Consider the following 14,138-nt stretch of genomic DNA (forward strand, 5'->3'; position numbering starts at 1 on the left):
AGCCACGCATGCCCCCATGACGATTAGTTCAAGGTGGGGAGAGTTTGGAGGGTAGGGCTGCTATTGGCCATCTTTTTTCCCCGCCAAGCGAGAGAGCCAAGGACATGTGTAAGCAATAAAGCCCAAAATGTCTGCTTTGCACTGAAAGGAATGCAGAACCAAACTATAAAATAATAATGGGCACTGGGGCGGGCAGGACGCTGTATGAAGGGGGCATCGCGAGAAACATCTGCTAGGGGAGGCGTCACGCAGGGGCCTTCCCGTGACCCTCGGACATCCCGTAAAAAAGGCAAAGCACTGGCACCACATCAAAAGACTGCCGTGAGAAGGGCAAAGGGCAGCTTGACCTGGGTGCTAAGCTGCAGCTAAGCTATCTTTTAAAGCCGGGGGTTGGGGGTATCATCAACACACACTTCCTGTGCCATAATCAAAAGGAATGATGAAAAACCTTCTGGACCGTTAATACAGAAGTGAGTGGGAGGTAGCATCACTTTGTTGTAGTTGATCTAGTAAAGTATCAGCCCTAAAAATGTTAAAATATGTCTTCTTCACCCTAAAGACAGGTAGAATCCTATAAAAACCTATCTGGTTAACCTCTTTGAGTATGGCCCATGGTTAAATAATTTAAGTATAATTGACATTAAAATCAGGTTTCTGCAAATGGGTAAAAAGCAAGCAACTGTAAGAAATTTCAAACAAGTGAAGAGGTCATTTTGAATCTACTAGAGAGAAAAGCACAACTACACTATGATAACACCACTAATTTAAAAAGTGTTCGATTATTACTCCTATAGTGATGTATAGTTCCGTCTGTAAAATAACCAGCATGAAACACAACAATAGCCCAGCCGAGGTGACCCAAGAAAGGCAAACTAAATGCAGCAAAATAAAGTGAACAAAGACTATTAGTGGACTAACAGGCAAAATGCAATTTGAATTGTGTTATAGTGTTCCCTCGCTCATCGCGGTTAATGGGGACCGTGCCCCCGCAATAAGTGCATTTCCGCGAAGTAGGGGTGCCCCTTCAAAAATGCTTAAAGAAACGTCTAACACGTGCACAAAAGCACCACCAAGCAAAAACATCATAGTAGTCCGTATGGAGGATCTTCTGAAGTTTTTTTGCACGTAAGAAACATCGTTATTGGGAGTTATGAACATTGTTTTTTTGGGCGGTGAAGATGCGCCTGTAAACAGCCATGACGTCATCAATGCGATTCCTGAACTCTCACCATGTTATTCACCATTTGTTTGATGCAATTACTAATTCTTATTGAATATTTTGTTTCCAACTCTTGTAAAATGATGTAATTTATATTTTTAACTTAATATCTTTAATTTTTTTTTTCCTGAAAAAAATCTGTGAATCTCTGAGTCTGCGATAGCTGAACCGCGAAGTAGCGAGGGAACACTGTATTTTAAAGAAGAAAAGGAAAGTAATCCTAAATTCTAACCAAAAAGAATTCCCAAATATTTCCGCATACAGAGTGAATTCAGAATGAAGTGGGAGAGGACATTAACTCTTTCCACTTCATCTAATACAATAACATCCCAAAGAGATGTTTTTGAAGGGAGGCTTTTACCATCACCTGAAATAAACTACAATTGGGACAATGAGACAGACAGCTGCAGCCCTACGGCATTTATCAGCTTTAAACATGTTTTTCTTTTTCCCTCTCTAGCCCGTCAGAAGCCGCCGACTTATCGCCGGCTTGTCAACATGGTGACACCATTCTTTCAAATGAAATACTTATGCGCTGATGTGAGTGTGCCGCACCGCTTATCTGAGGCACTGATCAAACGGAGCTACTTCATCCAGTTCGGCGTAATAAAGTGGGAAGCAACATAAGAAAGAAAAGACACAAGAGAAGACGCAAGAAAGCCAACAACAACATGAAAAGGGCAGCATGCCTGAGAGATAGAAAATAAAAACGGAAGCTGACAGTACAGACAGAGTCTGCTAACTCCCCATTGAGGGTTTGCATGACAAAGATATTGACATCATGTTGCTCGGTCAACAAGCGCAGGTTGATTGATGAAGACAAACGGTCGGGCTGAAAGCCAGTTGTCGGCTTTCCCTGGGAGAGGCCATTTTCAGCCCGACTCTGCTTCCAGCAGAGTGTAAAAGGATATGGGCGGTCTTAAGGCGGCTCAAACTCAATGCCACCTCTGTCAATCAAAATACACTCCATGAGATGTGTCCAGAATCCACAGAATGCAATGGTCGTTAGTGTTCAACAAATACAACAGGAAACAATAAATAGGGTGGAAATTATAAAAGATTTTACAAAAAAAGTATTACAAAGGTTCAATGTCCTTAACACTCTAAAATAACAGTAATAAATAAACTGATAATTGTTAATGAACCTACATGAAACCAGTAAAACAACCGTAATGTATTGCCTTGGACAACATGTGCAACAAATATAGTATTGACAATTTTTAATGTGAAAATCAGTGTCAAAAATATTTAACCGACACAAATGTACATAGTGTCGAAAATATTTTTCGGTTAATATTTTACTGGCATATCATTGCATACCTTTGATATTAAACGTAAAGATAGAAGTATTCAAAGTTCTTGTTTCCAGTGTTTTCCATTTAAAAAACATTCCGCCCCCACCCCTACACACTAAATAAAAAACATTTTTAGGGGTATGGCATTTCACCAGACATGAAAACATCATTTTCTCCTCAAGGTGCCGTTACTGTGTTTTCAGTGCAAGACAACTGTTTCCATTCATCTTAAATTCTCTGCAGCTGTCGAAAGAAAGGCGTCTTTGATTTAGTAAATATCTCTGCATATCTCGTGTTGGGAGCATCAAAGAAATGTGAGTAGATATCAAAGCGTCCTGCTGGATCGTCGAGCCTTTGGCAACTGGGCTGTACTTTCCATCTTAAGTGTGAATCACACTTACAGTACAATGTTGAAATGAGACGGGAAACCTTTTTTTGGGCAAGGGCAAGTATCCCTATCCCTAGCAGCGATGGACAAGTTGGATTTGATTTTCCAGTCCTGTTTGAATGTTTGCCATTTTTTCACTTTAGTGATGAATGGATGACATTATTTTTGGTATGGCGTGGAAACAATGGGGATGGGGCAACTATATAAAAATGTTCCATCATGATTTAAGCTGCATCCGTATATTTCTGGTAACAAAAGGAGTGGCATATGGAATTTAAAAGAAATGCTGCCAGATTGGGTTGGTTCCCACCCAGTTGGGCTATTTTCAAAGACTTTTAGAAACCCTTTATCATGGAACAAAGAACAAAATGGCTTCTGCATTTACGTATGTGTTCAAAACTCAAACAGTGGTGGAAAAAATACTGAGAAGAAAGGATTGACACTAATGTAGTAATTTACCAATGTGACATAGATGACCCAGTGAGGGAAATACAAGTATAGCGCTTTAGTGGATGATTGGGAAATTGGGGAAACTGTGTCACCATCTGCTTTTGAGACCAACACAAACCACAAGACAGTAGTCTGCAACATGTGCCTCAAAATGGCTGTCAGTTTATTTCAGCCACGACACAGTGACATGAACAGAGGAACCTTAGGGAAGTCTATGGCACCAATGACGGTGAGCTTGGGCCAAGTGGCTTATCCCTAGTGGAGTTTACAGAAAGGGTTTCCAGCTTTCTCCTTTTGCTATTTCAAAAAGATTTCTGTAGTGGGAATCTGGCTCTGAGTCGGTAATAATATATGATGCTAAATTGCTCCATTTATGTATGTGTCCACATGCTGGTAGAAAGTAGATCATTCATCAGGTCCCTCAAGTAAAACATGTTCCCAGTTGTAGTTTCATGGACAAATAACAAAAATCCAACATTAGATAATATAGATATATCTATATATACATAGATATATACATATATAGATGTATATATATCAGTGGAAAAGGGTATTTAGTTCATCAAAAAAGAGTGGGAAACCCAACGTGGCAAAAAAGCCTGTCCTTCACTGGCGAAACAATTCTCCACACTTGGCATTCAGATGAAAGCCACTTCAACTGCACTGAAATAATCACACATACATAGATGTGCACATATTGTATATATGTGTAGGAGCATACCTGCACACACGCTGAAAGGAGTGCTTGGTAAAAGTATGCCTGTCATAGACACGGAGAGAGAAGGAAGCTAAAACAACTTTTGCGTTGACAGGAAGAAGATTTTTTTTAAAACAGTCTGCATGTGTGAGATAGAAAGAAAGAAATTCGTACTGCATGGGAAAAGAAAATATGTTAGGAAGCGCTTTCACTGTCCTGGTGAACACAACACCAATTCAGAGGAACTGGTGAGTCGTGTCAAAACTTATTCTACTAAAACTTTTGATGTAGAAAATGCACGACTTGGACCAGATAGATCTCCCAAATAGAACCTTGAATCATGGAATAAACTTTCTCAAAAAAAAAATCATTAGACAATTTTTAAGAATTTGTCTTCTAAGCACCCAACTATTTGATGATCCTATTCAACCTCATCCAGGCTACAATCTATCCGAGTTGACAAGACACCCTACACTGGTCATTAGTCAATCAAAAGACATTCCATTGAGTCATTGGAAAGGGAACCCAACGGCATACGAATCAGATCCATTAAACTAAATGTGTGAATATCTATCCATCTACAATGTATCTTATATCTATGGTAGTCTGTTTGTACAGTAATAGTGTAAAAAGTCAAATTTCTACAACAACTAAGACATTGTGTTGTATTTTCTTCCTGTGTTCCAAATAGGAATCATCCATCATTTTCAGGTCAGACCATGAAGGCTAATGAACAAGGGAACATTAATATGTGATGGCATGAACCACCTAAGAAAGTCTGTTTCCAATACAAGTAAGTTTTTGTGAACCCCCCCCAAAAAATCCCCAAATTATTATATGAAAAACTGACTTGTACAGAGTTAAACAATATGTGCTTGTAAGTGCAACAGACTGCGGTTCAGAACAAAGCCTCACATGTGCAACCGGACTAAAGAAAATATTGTAAGTCTATGTTTTTGTTGAGTAATGCGAGCATCTCACCATGTGAAATCAGTTTAGTGATAGACAACCTAGTGAAAACATCCATTCCAGTAGTACTTCACCAGAGGGGCCTTTCTGTTTGTTTTTGGTACCATGCAACCTAATTTGACCTGCTTTTATTTTTCTTGCCCTGTGATATGAACACCTAACAAATTTGGATTTGACACAAAATTTCATCAACAATACAGATATGCATTATATTTATGTATTTCCTATGCCAATATATATTTCAAACAGAACTAATAGGAGGCCAACCAGCATTTCTGAACCGATTACCTTGTTGTAGTGGTTAAGTTGGTGGTTGAGTTGTGTAAACAGTCTGAATATTTCACAATGAATGCAATCATTTATTGGCTTTAAATCATTGCCTACCAAATGACTTTGCCCTGTTTATTCAGTAAACATGGTGAGCAAAATTAAAATGAAATCATGAGCCCAACATTTGAAACATTTCAAAGATAGTTATCTCATCTGATCGAGTCTAACATAACTGAACGTTTTATGATCACACTTGGACGTTCATAAATCACTACAATTTCTGGTGGAAACACAGATTTTTATACCTACAGGGGAAACACAAAAGGGTGAGAAACGCAGACCCAATTACCCAAAAACCTCCAGGCGTCTTTCCTAAACCGAAGATAAAAGAGCTTATTAATAGCATAAAGATTTACATTCACTAAGTGGATGTTTATGTTGGAACTTGCTGCTTATGTGTGAACATCCAACCACTGTAAACAGGGCCATTCATGTCCCATTTCCCTTACATCACTGATATTGTTTTCGCTGACAAAATACGGGGCCATAGTTTAAAAACATAATTTGAGTTATTTTCTTTTTCCTTCTTTTTAGGTGGTCGCGCAATTCAACACCGTTGAGGCGGCAATGAATGTCATGAACTTCCTATTGTGCTTCATGTTGTTCTACAGACTTTGTGCCAGTAGCTTAAAAATAATGCATTACCTAAATTACTTGCACTCTGTGCACTAGAAAAGACAATTTTTACAAAATACATTCTTCTTACTCATCTGGTTTCAATGTAATGATGAAGTCAATAACAAAAGTAATCTGCAATACGGGCTATAAATGCAATAATTGAAATGATTATGTGGGAGTCCATTAATTCACCCCGACGCATTACACAGTGGGAGGGTGGTGTCTAAGAGTCACGGGGGAGGCAGCAGGGATATGCTGCAACCTCCCCGCCATTTTTTGGACACATAAAATTAACAACAGCCGGGAGTTGTATTAGTGAGCCAACACTAATTTCCAATTTGAGGTCCGTTGTAGGCTATAAACATTTAAAGGGCTGCTAAGAGAGGGGCAGTCTCTTTAAAAGAAACTAACTTTTTTTAATTAATGAGCCCAGTTGGTGAAACTTAACTTATTCCCTGTTAACGGTAACAAGTCTAGTAAAAACCAAAAATCATGGCTATTGACACAAGTACAAAAATTGTAGCTGTTCAATATTAAAACACAAGAAAGTTAGAGATATGTTATGTCACACTTGCCAGTAAATGAGAAAATAGGTTGACAGAAAAGTATTTGTGAGGTTTTCATTATGACAACAAGATCTTTCTCATTAGTTCCATGGAATCACTTTATTGCTATTTTGGATCTTATATAATGTGATTTGACTTGCATGTAACAGATCTGTTTAGCGTAAAAAGTGCCGAGGTGATAATGGACTGGTTGACACAAGCGTCATGTTCAGGATTCCAGACTGAAGTGTTCCCTTTAAGTGCATGAGGGCCACTCACAGCTTTGTTCCGCCCAGGACATCAAAAACCGGGGCAACCCGAGCTATTTGAACAATGGCTTTCGACTATATTTAGAGGAAGTGACGGGCGAAGGGATTGGGACATATATGAGGTCACTGCCAGAATGCGAGCCACGTCCAAGCTGCCATCCATCAGGTGATGAAAGAAACACAAATGCTCTTTCCCAGGGTCAGTAACTTGCTTCTACCTGTTTAAGCCCTTTTTAGTCCTATAACATGAGAAGCATCCTTGATCACATCGCAGAGATTAAGCTACTGTATCAGAGATCAGGCTAAATCTGTTTCATGAGGACAAGTGTGGGACTAGTCCTTGGACCTACCCTACTGCCAATGAATGGCGGGCACCCTGCCATTGGTGGTAGTGTTTTGTACACAAAAGGCACTGGTAAATGAGATCCTACTTTAATCACAAGCATGCATGGCTGGTGTCAATTTCCCACCTGGAAGCTTACAGGTGAAAGTTAAACAGGGAGGGACGTGTTTTCTTCCGGTTAATTAAAATGGGTCCATGAGACATCCAAAGTGCTAAAATGATGACCATACTGACAGGATAAACAGTAGCCATTAGCAAAGCAAGAGGCGACAATCACACAGCAAGGGGTGCCATTAATTTAATCAGACTAATAACATGTTCTAACCACTTAAAAACAGGAGGGGGGCATTTGTCCGCGGGAGGAATAGAGTTAATTTCAGTTCACATGGTGGAAATGGAAGTTTTTGCAGTACACCAGAGCAGGAATGGGGAAAAAAGCAAGCACTATAGTTAATGCTTTAGCATACCATAGCATTTTGGAAATGCCAACAAATCCGCTGCCGGCTTACAAATTCCTATGATCTTATAGTTTTATTATATCAATGATTGTGCCTTTGATGAAAAAAAAAAACTTTATTGTTGGCGCGTGGACTCGAATAGTTGATTTACAGGTGAAGAGTTAACTGTAATTCTAAATGAAGTAATGTTAGATTTTTTAAATAATGGGAAAATTCCTCTCTTAATGTTCTCAACTCCTGTGAGTGTGTTTACTTGAGTCTACTTGAGACTGACTCATCACTAATTGTAATTTTGCACTCAAGTTGTACATGTTGCCCAAACAACTAATCCAACATGAAAAAAAAATCTTCGTTAACACTTTATTCCAGTAGTTAGGGGAGATTAGTATGTAGTCTACAAGTTGTTGTTGTTTACTACGAGTCCTAACTGCCCTCAATGTCAATAGGAGTAAATAAGACGAGGTCAAATGGCCGTTTTCATAAGATTTCCACGACTGATCAATCAGGTCCATGGACCTTTTACTCTCTCAACAAGTCCACTTTCACTACACTACAAATCATTGAAGCAAGAAAGAAGATTGTCCCTGAAGCCTCTCTCGGGACTCCAAACAGTGGTTCTTTTATTTACCCAGAAATCTCATCCTCCGCAGCGGCTTCCTGTTCTCTTGAAGTGAGACATCCTTTCCTAGGGGATAAACTGGATGAACCAGACGCCGCCGTGTGGATGCTGCTTCAGACGGGCCCATGCCCAGTTACAATAATACTGTCATGCTGTTTCCCCCAGCAAGCCCACCCTGAAAAACGCCAGTCCCATCCTGGGGCAGGAGAAACAGCGCGGGAGGCCTTCTGTGTTCATGTTGAGACAAAGAGGGCCTTGCTGGAGGGTTTGTGAGAGAGGAATCCCAGCAGCTGATGCAAATGAGGTAGTGGGATGCAGAAAAGGGAAACAACATTCAGGGGTACATCGACACAAAGGGTGGGGTAGCAGTTGGGGAAGCGTCCTGAAGCAATTTAGCATAGAGGTCCTTTTGAAATCCCAGCAGCAGTGAGTGTCAATCACCCGGTCAACGTTAACAATGTTAGGCCAGAGCAAACTGGGCTTATGTCCTCCTCTGCAAATCTGGCACCCACCCTCCCTTCTACTGACCCCTCTTGTGACCACATGAATCTGACTAGTGACAGCTCACCATCCTGTAATTTGCCAATTTGCACGCGTGTCAAAAAGCCAGGCCGTCTTGAATGATGGCTGCAAAGTGGGGATCGGCTGAAAACAAGTGCCAGAGATCAGAACGAGAGGGGAAGGAGAATCAAGATGACTGTTTTCAGAGGCTGAAAAAGACTAAAGTGCAGGCCACCTAGGGCGTGTGCTCGTTACATTGTGAACATTTGAATCTACGAGCCATTGCATAACATTGCCTGTTGTGAGAAAATGCATATGGATGAACTTTATTGGGGTCATTCATTCATGACACCACCCCTACTTTTGTATCTGATCAGAACAGACACCACCTTGTACCCACACACACTGGGACTACAGTAATCTCTCGCCATTTCGTGGTTTAAATACATCGAAGATTTTTTTTAATGCTGTTTTAATTTTTTTTAGCCATTGGTATGTGAATGTGTAGTTGGATTAGTGCTACTGTAAAGTGCTTTGGGCCTGGTAAAAACTTGTTGATAAATGCACTATTTAAGTACTTTAGATTTACCATTTTACTCTTTGCATGTATAGGACATACCGTAACAGAACATTATAGTTATGTTTAGTAGTTTTGATAAACATTGAAACAATCAAAGAACACAAGATTCCCCCTTCATTATCCATTCCTTTGTCTTTCAGGACTGAAAAAGCATATGCCAGTGTTGACACAAGGCTAACTAAAGACTGAAGCGTTGTTTTTAAATGTCATCATCATATTATGTTAGTTTTTCTTTTAGTCTGCAATAAATCACAATTCAAACCCCAAGCAATAAAACTATGGCAACAAAGCACAAGTTCTAAAATAAAATGCTTGTGTTCGTCACCCAGACAAAAACAAGGGTGGTCCCACACTGACCACCATGTTATGCCTAGTGCAAAAGTAAATACATTTCATGTGTCTTTATGTGCATATCGACATATAGCCTTCACGTGATGCTGGAATAAATCTCTATCAGGACGCCAGCCAAGCTCGCAGGCTCTTGCTGCTTGAAAACCATATAATAGTCTCAGGAACCAGAAGCACATTTTCTGGTTAGTTAGCAGCAAATGTCCCGTGATGGTCTGGGCTGGCTAACTATGAATGTTATTTATATGATTGGGTTAGGGATGGCAGAAAACTGCATGTAGCTTTCTGCTATAATGTAGCAGTAATTAACTTAGGTAAACACGGAATATGGTAAATTGCAAAGTAAAAAAATATATACATATATACTTTTTTTTGTCCTGGACTAAAAATAATTCACTCCCTACATGACATTGCAGCCTACTATTGCAAAGAACGGTTTCCTCCTGCTGCCCTTTACACTTGTTTAATAATGTTTTACTTCTCCCCAACAATCCCCATCACTGATTAACATTTGACAAAAGCCCCGATCCCCATTCTTAACTGCAGGAGATCCCTAAACCATCCGTGAAAGCGAAAATGAGAAGCAATTTGGTTGAACACTTCACATTATAATGGCTATTTACCACACCATTGTCGCACTAAAAGGGGAGCCCTTTAAATGTCTCACAAAAGTAATCTCACTGGCGGGTACAGTTCATTGAATTTCCTACAGCAAGCCCTCCAATCTGTCTTGCGTTATCCTAAGCGTGAGATGTTAGTGGGATAAAAAAAAAAGGAAGACAAAGCTGATTTTACTTGTGCCTGGGACTTTAGTTTAAGGGTCAGACCATCATTTTACAACCAAGCAGTGTTAGGGGTCATTACAAAAATGAGTATATTACATATTGCTCGCAGAAATAGTTTATTACTTTCTTATCCCCTGGAGTAAGTAACTAGTTGAATTGCTTGTTACAGTTTTTACAACTTTATTATTATTTGTCCTAACACTAAAATCACTTGAGATCCATACTATGCAAAAATGATGAAAAAATGCAAACATGTTAGAGTTGCAACATACTAGATGTAGTTAAACAACTTCTAGATGATCAACATGAGCTATTGGAAAATGAATTATTATTGCATATCCCTTAATAACATTGACAGAGTCACAACTCTCAAGCAGCATTACTCTACTCAATAATAGAGCTCTGTCTTAAACGGATTGGAGACTATGGTATTGATTAGTTCAAGGATATTTAGTCATGTTCATCCCCAAAGGAATATCTCTCCGCAACCCATACTGTCAGACTCCTGCTGGGTTTCCGTTATGGTAATTGATGTGAGAGATCTGTACATTTCAAAGGGTTGTGCAGGAAAGGCGCTTGGGTCAGAACCTCCGGCCGAGTCTCCATTGGAAGCTCAAAGACTGTCAGCAACTTTGCTCAGTAAATGTAGCCCCCCACCAACCGAACACAACCCTCTGTGTATGATAGAGGATGCACCCCAACAGCCTCGGTGACCTGCTCTTTTGGGCCTGAACACATTTCGGCTTACGAGGCATTGCAGCACGGTCGTCTGGGAGGGGGGAATGGCACGGTCACTAGATATTACCCATGGAGCCAGGGTGGAGAATCAGTTTCCATTTCACCATGACCTTTCTCTGGTCCCAACGGTGGTCAGCTCCACCTCTACCTCCTTCCTTTCAGATCCCTACTGAGCGGCCTCCGCCCCCACCGCAGTTCTCTCTCTCCCCGACTCTCTGTTCATTTGTCAACCTATCCATCTCACTATTTTACTGGGTTAAGACAGAATGCTCCAACCCCCCTTGACAAAGAGATCACATTCCCATAGCTCATCTATCTTCCCATCAGCTGTCTACACAGCTACTCGATGTGTTAACATTGCAACTCGGATGTGTGAGAATAATGCTACTGATGAATGCTATGAAAATTACCGTTAAACAACTCCATATGAAACTGACAGGTTTCCTGTGAACTGAATAGGTCTCTGTTTCATGATTTAAAAATGTAAAGTCCTTTTTCCATCAATTGGCATCTTGATGTCCCTGTATAGGGGTTCAACCACTATAGAGCAAAGTAACGTAATGATATGTGCAATGTGGGATGTGATGTAGTCCGTCAAAAGGTCAAGCAAACTGTGATTTTTGAGGGAATATTGTCAGAGTATCAAGATGTGTGTGGTATGATTTAAACATACCGACTATATGATGTTTCAGAAAATGACCTTTTTTGTTTGTTTGGTTACTTGTTTGTTTTTCTGCAGCTCAAGACTCTTCACTGGCCTGATGTAAATGTGTTATTATTTCAGTCTCTGATAATATTTTTATTGGAGACCATGTTCAGGCCCTGTATCATTGGCCTCGCTGGCCTTTTTGTGAGCCAACCCTTCTGGTTTCCCGATCATCTATTTCGGTTATGATAATTACAACTATTTTGGTCAGCGGCATAAAAATTTTACACGGTACAAGTCGACATTAAAAATGTGTGAACATGTATTCTCCAAAATATGTCAAGAAGCACGCATTATATCCTGCCACACCTTAACTAATGAAGGTCATAAGACAGATGGAGACACTTGTGAGATCATTGTCAAGAGAAAATAAATATGGAGGCTAATCGCGCTAATGTCGCTATGTCTCACATACTGACAAATGAAGCCATTGTGGTGCGATTATCACAGTTATTCATAGCCAGTTCACTATGGGGACGATGCATTTGTTGGGCTCACATGCACCCAATTGCCTGTCATTGTGTATTACAGGGAAGCCCATGACATTTAGAAACACTGGGTAATGCCCTTGCTATACACGTCGTATTATTAAAATGACATTATTTTGACAGCATGCCGCTGTGCCCTGTGATTAATTAGCCCAGTTGAGTAGGAGGTGGATCACGCCCATTTAGAGACAATGCTTTAACTTAGAAATTAACTGACAAAATACTAGAAAGCACTATGTACGTGAAAAATGAATGAACTGTTGGCTCATTCAATGCATTTTACACAATGGCATAGCAATAAAAAGGGATTTGTCAGTTTTCTGCAGTGCAAAACGAGAGAACCCACAGAGCATGTTCTGGTGAGGATCAAGTGGTGAAGGTTTGACTTTTTTTTTTTTTTGTTTTTTTTTTTTTAAGTCCTGCACTGGGTGGTACGGTGTAGGAGTGGTTAGCACATTCACCATAGATTTCTGATCTCAACGGTTCAAGCCTGCCCATTCTTTATGTAGTTTGCATGTTCTCACCATGATAGCGTTAGTTTATTACAGGTACTGAGATTCCATGCCATATCAGAAGACTTTACACAGTAGGCTGTTCCAGCAGTCCAAAGTGTCTCTAAGTATGAGTTTGTGGTTGAATTGTTGTATGTCTCCTTGTGGATGGATGGAAAATTAATAAACAAAATTTTCTGTACTGAGAAGAATGAACCTCAAGCCTTCTGTCGACTCTAGTACAATAACCGTATATGCTAGTTGATTTCATTTTACATTCATAAAATGTCTTTTTCCACGTCACATTTGTGCTTTGTTTTCTTTTCTAAACCTTTTCAGTAAAATAAGTATTTTTAAGTCATTCCCCAACCAAAACATACTAGTAATTCTGCAGGGGACTTTTTACAATGTAAGGGAGAATATAACAAATATTTGTTATGGCTGAAAAAATGCATGAAGAATAAAGCAACAAAAAAATTACCCTCTAACATTTGACTTACTGTACATCATCCTTAAATTTGTTATCTGAGTCATCGACAGCTGTGAAAACAGGAAGAATATCCCAATCCCAGTCTCGGGGGCTATCAGTTACGTACCATGGTCTAAACCAGTAGTCTGTAGCTTTTCTGAGACAGTTGCATACTATTGCTACAAGATACCAAAGTAGAATGTTACCATCTTTAGAATCTACAACATATTCTTAGTTGCATTCATGATTTTAAAAAATGATGAGGCTGACTCACAATGCAATGTATAATAAATCTTATTTGAGAAAAAGTAGAGGTAATGAAGGGCAAAAATAATATTGTTGTACTTACCCCTGAGCAAAATAGTTGCCACTGAGTTATTGAGAGATGGTTAAGTTATATTTACACGTGCATGTTTAAATGTTACTTTAAATATTGCTGGTTCAGTTAACATGGAAATATAAATAATGTTAAAAACATGAACAAGGTGTCCTGGAAAATATTACATGAGTCTCCAGTTTATCATTATGATTTGCATATAAATTATATATTTTTCATTGATCCCTGAAAAACTATAATGGAATTTAAAGAGTCATTATATGACTGGGAAAATATTCTAGAGGAAATTTACAGTTGAGTTGGGAGAGAATTGAATCCATCTTTCTTACCTTCAAGTCGTACTGTCGCAGTTCAGATATTTCTGTTTTACGGGCCTCTGAATAGGGATCGTCATTGAATGATCATTCAGCATGTCGTTTTTTTCCCCATTATTTATTGGGAAACAGAGCAGGTGACAGCCTGCAAGGAAGCATGCAAATAATGAACAATGATTGG

At 39.5% G+C, this 14,138-nt stretch overlaps 1 long non-coding RNA gene across 2 annotated transcripts in view; it reads right to left on the bottom strand.

The window, feature by feature from the left end:
* Window positions 1-14,138, bottom strand: part of LOC144194843 (uncharacterized) — a 129,471-nt gene that overhangs the window by 114,669 nt on the left and 664 nt on the right. For both annotated transcript variants that reach the window (XR_013326001.1, XR_013326002.1), the window contains exon 2: window positions 13,973-14,102. This is a non-coding gene — a long non-coding RNA (uncharacterized LOC144194843). The remainder of the gene's footprint in view (window positions 1-13,972; window positions 14,103-14,138) is intronic.

The sequence above is a fragment of the Stigmatopora nigra genome, chromosome 3 (assembly GCF_051989575.1).
Source record: "Stigmatopora nigra isolate UIUO_SnigA chromosome 3, RoL_Snig_1.1, whole genome shotgun sequence".
Lineage (NCBI taxonomy): Eukaryota > Metazoa > Chordata > Actinopteri > Syngnathiformes > Syngnathidae > Stigmatopora > Stigmatopora nigra.